The following is a 6,064-nucleotide window of genomic DNA, read 5'->3' as shown; positions in this document are numbered from 1 at the left end:
GTAATATAACAGACACGCAAATGGAGGTGAAAACTCAACAATGCGCACGTGGAAAAGACAACAGGCCCTAGGTCACTTTGGGAGCGAAATATCGTTACCAATCTGAATAAAAAGTCAACTTTGATCGGGCACTTCACGGCAGTGAATGCACAATCAATAATTGGCGCTGATGCACGGTAATTACAAATTTATAAAACAATACTCAAATCAAAGTGTAAATATGGCAAACATATTTAGTTCACGGTTTGTATCCGTCCTCCGCCGCTTCGAACAGGAGAATGTTGCATTTTGGCTTGTTTTGTTTCGAAAATAACCGCTAAAATTTTAAATCTCAGTTAACCTGAGAAACAGAAACGAGAAATGTTGATGAAAGTTGACTTTTTAGTCAGATTGGTAATGATATTTCGCTCCCAAGGCGGCCTATGGCCTGTTGTCTTTTCCACGTTCGCATTGTTGATTTTTCACCTCCCATTGCGTGACAAGGAATGGCGCGTTTTGAGCTCTGAGTCACTTTTGTTTAGGGTCCTAAAATTTCGTAGTTTGAGTAGCCCAAAAATTTCATTAGAGTTATTATAGAAGCCTTGTTCTTTCGCTGGGTTAACTTGATATAATTCCATGCCATGTACCAAGGTCCGATTTGACCCTCTCAATTTTGCCATTTTTTTTGTCCGTCAAAGTGACTGAAATGTTGGAAAAAAAAAACACAAAAATTCCCCAAAAATTTAGATTGTGACGGAATCGAACAAAGAACACTTCAGGCTGTTTGTAGATACGTGTTCTTTTCATTAGGAAAAGATTTGGTCACATTTACCGTTTTGTTTATTTTCAAGCGGCGTTCAAATTATGGTTGTCTAAAACCTCGTGAAGCTGACGTAAGAGCCACAAAACCGATTTTGCCGCAGTTCGCGAAAAATAAAATGCATTTGAACTCAAAGTATTTTTTCTAGAAATAGTTCATCCAGACCTATATTCTGGCAAAGTTTAGTGATTTTCGATTTTTTCATATTGCACATCTCCGGGCGATATTTACAGACGGCCGCTCTTAAAAGGTTGAAGAAGGAAGTGTGCGGCAGTCTTTTAACATTTGTTGGAATAGTTTCCCAAAGTTTAGATGAAACAAAAGCAAAAGTAGAGATCCCATAGTTACTATTAGCTTTTGGCCTAGAAGATTTAATCTAAAGGTAAATCTGGTGCTGTGGTTATGTATCTCTGAGGCTCGAGTAAGGGTTGCACGGAGTATAGTTGAGATGTTTGTTGAGCCGTTTAGAATTTTATGTGTAAAAAGAGCAACCTTAAATTTGCACACATTTTCAAATTCAAAAATTCCTAGAAGATTGTAATATGGTGTAACATTATCCCTGCTATAGGCAAAGAACATGCTACGCACACATTTATTCTGCTTAGTTAAGGTTCTACGTAATCTAGTTATACTTGCACTATCCCAAGTTATGGTGCATAGGGTAGGTATGGATAGATGAAAGAATAATATAACTGTTTCAATGTGTGAAAATCTACAAAATATCCTAATTTATGAATAATTGCTATATTTTTTGCTAATTTATTGTTAATGTGTTGAATCTGCGGTCCCCAGTGTAAGTTTTGATCGATGTAGATAGCTATATACTTAATTTGAGTTTTGCGGGCAATGTTAGGAATATGAATATATGATCTTAATCTTGCAGATGAAATTACCAGGTAGGTTGTCTTAGTAAAATTTATAGATAGTTTGTTGATATTACAGTACTTGAAGAGAGAATTCAATTCCTTATTCATAGTGGATTCAAGATGGATCAGGTTGTCACTTGGAAAAAAAAAATATTTGTACCATCAGCGAAAGGATAGTTTTTTGAGCAGTTAGGTAGATCATTGATATAAAGTGAGAATAGTAAAGAACCCAAAGTTGTGGTATTATTCCACAAGTAATGGTTTCAGTTTGATTATATATCTTGATTAAGACTGATACTTACAGCGCAAATAATAGTCCAAAGATAAAACAATGATAGATTATGAAGTAACAAAAAGATAGGTAATAGGTAGATAAAGCTTAGAAAATGAATTGATATGTAAATAAAATTATAAAAGTCGACGAATAAGTATGGAACAGGCTCCATTTTCTCACGCGAATGAATGCTAACGTGCGAGTTTGATAAAACAACAATAGTCTAGCAACGAAGTCGTACACCCACAGAAAGAGGGCGTAGTTTGCCTATCTGATCGTCTCCATTTCTTTTCCTTAATCTTAGGGAACAGAAAATAGGGAATGGAGAACGGTTAACAGGGAACGCTGAACGGAGAACAGGGAACAGGGGTGGGAAAACAGCAAACAGGGAACAGAAAACAGAGAACAGGGAACAGGGGCGGGAAACAGCAAACAGGGAACAGGGGTGGAAAACAGCAAACAAGGAACAGAAAACAGAGAACAGGGAACAGGGGCGGGAAACAGAAAACAGGGAACAGAAAACAGAGAACAGGGAACAGGGAACAGGAACAGGGAACAGAGAAAATGAAACAGAGAACAGGGAACAGGGAACAGAGAAAAGGAAACAGAGAACAGAGAACAGGGAACAGAGAACAGGGAAAAGGGAAGAGGAACAGGAAAAGGGAACGTAGAACAGAGGACCGAGAACCAAGAACGGAGAATATGGAATGGGGAAAGGGGAAAATAAAGAACCGGAACAGGGAACGGGGAACGATGAAAGGAGAAACGGAGCCTGGATCCGAAAGTAGTAGAGTAAAACCTGGGTCTTCGTAAGTATCCATCACTTCATGTAAGTCATATGGCGTCTTCGGTCACCTCAAGTTGCTCGTTAGCTTCTTTTTTTTTCATATTTCTTTTTCTTTTTCGTATTCTTTCCTTATTTAATATTTTTTTTTACGAAGTTTGTTTGGTCCCGTAGATTGCACTAGAGAAGTGGATTTTAGTATTTCGTATGCAGTGCATTACATTTGAATGTCGTTACAAAATTTATTGCACAAAACGCGTAAAGTTGCGTGTTCTTAAGATCCCAACGAAGGATTATGCTCGGCTTAGCACCACAAAAACCATCGAAAAGGCGATACATTTTTAAATTTGACGCAGCTTTACCAGTAATGGAAACAGGAAAAATTGAATGAAACTGTTTCCTAAAATCAGAGGACGGAATCATGCAAATTTCTTTAGAACATGTTTCTTGCTCCTTTCTATGGAAAACCGCTGGCTCAATCGCCTTCCAAACCTGGCCTCCACGAAATCACCTCAGTGTAAACTGCCTGTCATCTAATTGAATGACTTAAACAAATGTTAAACGACGCAATTGTCTAACCGATCGGAGGGTGAGCTAGAGATAGGAATTATAAACTCCATTGGAGTCCCTAGCCGTAAGCAACAGTCATCCTTTAGTCCTCGCGTGATTCAGACTTATTGCGTTAGGCTTTTCTTGTCACCTGTCATTCAGCCGAGAAACAAAGTATAAAAAAGACGTCAATCGATCCTTTACGCATATGGATACATTTTATTATTCAGCTCACGATCTACTATTTCCTTATTGAACAGCTGTGCACGGCTTACAACATGGTAATATAATTTTGCAATGCACACCCCTTTATTCGATTGTGAGTGTTACTGCCGGAAGATTATCAAGAACTCAAGGTCTCATGTAAGAACGTCGCCCGCGTTATGGTAGGCTTTGGAGATTATTTATTAACAAATTGCTTTCAACCTTGAATTATTTTGGTAATTGATGAGAAACACCATCTTTTTTCAAGGTTTTATGTTTTTACTCTAAATTTGACAACAAGATAGAGTTTTGGGCGAGGAACAAAATATTTCGACATTTCCGTGTAGAATACTAGGGCCATAAGCCATCATTTCTAACTCTTTTGATGTAAATTCGATATCGTTTATCTTGTTATTTGTCTTTGTAAAAATATTTTCGCAAAATACAGAAACTTCTACGTTTGAATTATGAAAATTATCTAAAACTTTAATCGGGCGACATTAAATTGAAGGAAGCCTATGATCTATTGTCGGCTTTAAAGATGTAATATATGCAAATCAATATTCCTCGTGACAGGAATATATCTGTAATAAAAGAGAAAAGTACTGAAAACAAGCGGAGTAAACTGGCGGCTACAGCTGATATCTTCGATGGAAAAGATTTTTAGGTATAAGATGTTAATTTTTGACTCTTGCTTGTACTGAAGAAGAAAATGATAACAGTTTTATGGTAAAACCATTTGATATGCTTTTTTTTGTCATAACCCTTTGTAAACTTTTGTAAGAAAATATTATTTTACGCCCGCATACACTTACGGAGATCTGTATCTGCTGGAAACCAAGCATGGACAGCCTTTTTTCTTCACTCTGTTTTTAATTTCATCAATAACTTTCAGTTGATGAAAAGAGGGAAACTCTTTCAGACAATTTGCGAAAAGTTAAAGGAGAGAGAAACAAAATCAACAAGGAAACGGTTCTGTAAAAGAAACGCACTACTATCGAAAACTTTCAAGTATAAAAAATAACAACAAAAAACATTATTGGCGACGCAGACTTGAAGGAAGCCCAATCCATTACCAGCTTTAGTATTATGACTTATGCAAATCAACATCATCCCCAGCAGGCCGAAAAACGAATTAGTAGGAGAAACATTCGAAACAAATCATTGCCAGAAATTTGGGACAATATGGTGGAGGCGGTTCTCGTGTTACAAGCAAAATGGCGCCGAAACAGTATGAGAAAATGCATGGGAAAAGATTGTTTTTTCAAAATAGCTGTCTAAGAATGGGATATTCTTTCGCTGTGCACTTGAAAATGCAGCCCGCATCGGTTAAAGCGTCCATCACTACGAAAAAGAAATACTCAAATTCAAGCCTACCTTTTCCCAAGGTATACGAGTAAACTCATAATTCTGACTCCATTTTCCCATACAAACTCTTAAAATCTGCTTCGACTAGGTGTTACAGTTCTTTTTTCGTTGGAACAACCTTGTAAAGATTCGCAACTGTGTACTTCGATATGCCTTCTGAAGAAGTTTGCTTAACTAAATCGCTCGTAAACTGTCGAACATGTTGGCCCAGAAATTTTCCTCGAGAAACTCTTCGTATTTTCACAGAGCTCAAAAGCCTAATACACCATTTTTAAATAACCCAAAGTTTAGGAAGGAAGAACGCGAAAGATACAAGTCCCAGTAACTGCACAATTTGGCTGCCATTTTCCTTGTTTTGACGTCTCCTTTGGCTTTCTGGGATAGAAAGGTACCAGGCCTTTCCCTGGTGGAGTTTTACGAAAATAGAGAGTTACCTGTTCACTTCACTTCCACCGCCGCCATAATGAATTGTCTGTAATACGATATACCGCTGACATTTCGAAACTGGCTCGAAATGTCCCCGATTCCTGGTGATGTTGGCGCTGATATCTGATATGTCTACACAATTAAAGTGGAAAAACTCCAAATTATTTGATCTTTCTGCGGAACAACTCTGAATTATAATAGTAATATGATAAACTTGATTCGAAGTATGCTAACTATCGTTATGATATCGACAACTCTGATAAGAATCAGGGCCTGGTTGTTCAAAGTGTTACCAAAACGTACTGCGCTATCCATTGTAGAGTTTTATCCAGTGGATAGCGTTATCCAAGCAACGTTCGGACAACCGGGGCCAGGATTACAATGATAACCATAATAATAATAAAGCAAGCGAAATAGAAACAAGAAGACAGAGAAATATGTTTCAAGTGTAAGCGTTTTATTTCCAACGCTCGTTATCATTAGGGACCTTTAGCAGTCAGGACGGTAACGCTAGAATTTCTGTTTTTAGTTAGAATTTCGAAATTCATAGGTCCGACCTGTCAATCAGCAATGCGGAATCAACCAATCAGAAGGAAGCGTGCGGCATGCTGCCATCTTGTCCCACAACTTTTTTGAAAACATGGAGGGCGCGAACGGCGGAGTGTCCAGCCCTTCAGACAATTTGGCGAAAATTCCAGACCAGATTTCGGTTTCCTTTCTTCCAGATCATTCTGATCTTTCACAGAAGGTTTTGGAAAAGGGTTTGAACTATTTTATTCAAGGATTTGTTCATG

The sequence above is a fragment of the Stylophora pistillata genome, chromosome 3, assembly GCF_964205215.1.
Source record: "Stylophora pistillata chromosome 3, jaStyPist1.2, whole genome shotgun sequence".
Lineage (NCBI taxonomy): Eukaryota > Metazoa > Cnidaria > Anthozoa > Scleractinia > Pocilloporidae > Stylophora > Stylophora pistillata.
This window is presented reverse-complemented; position numbering follows the sequence as displayed.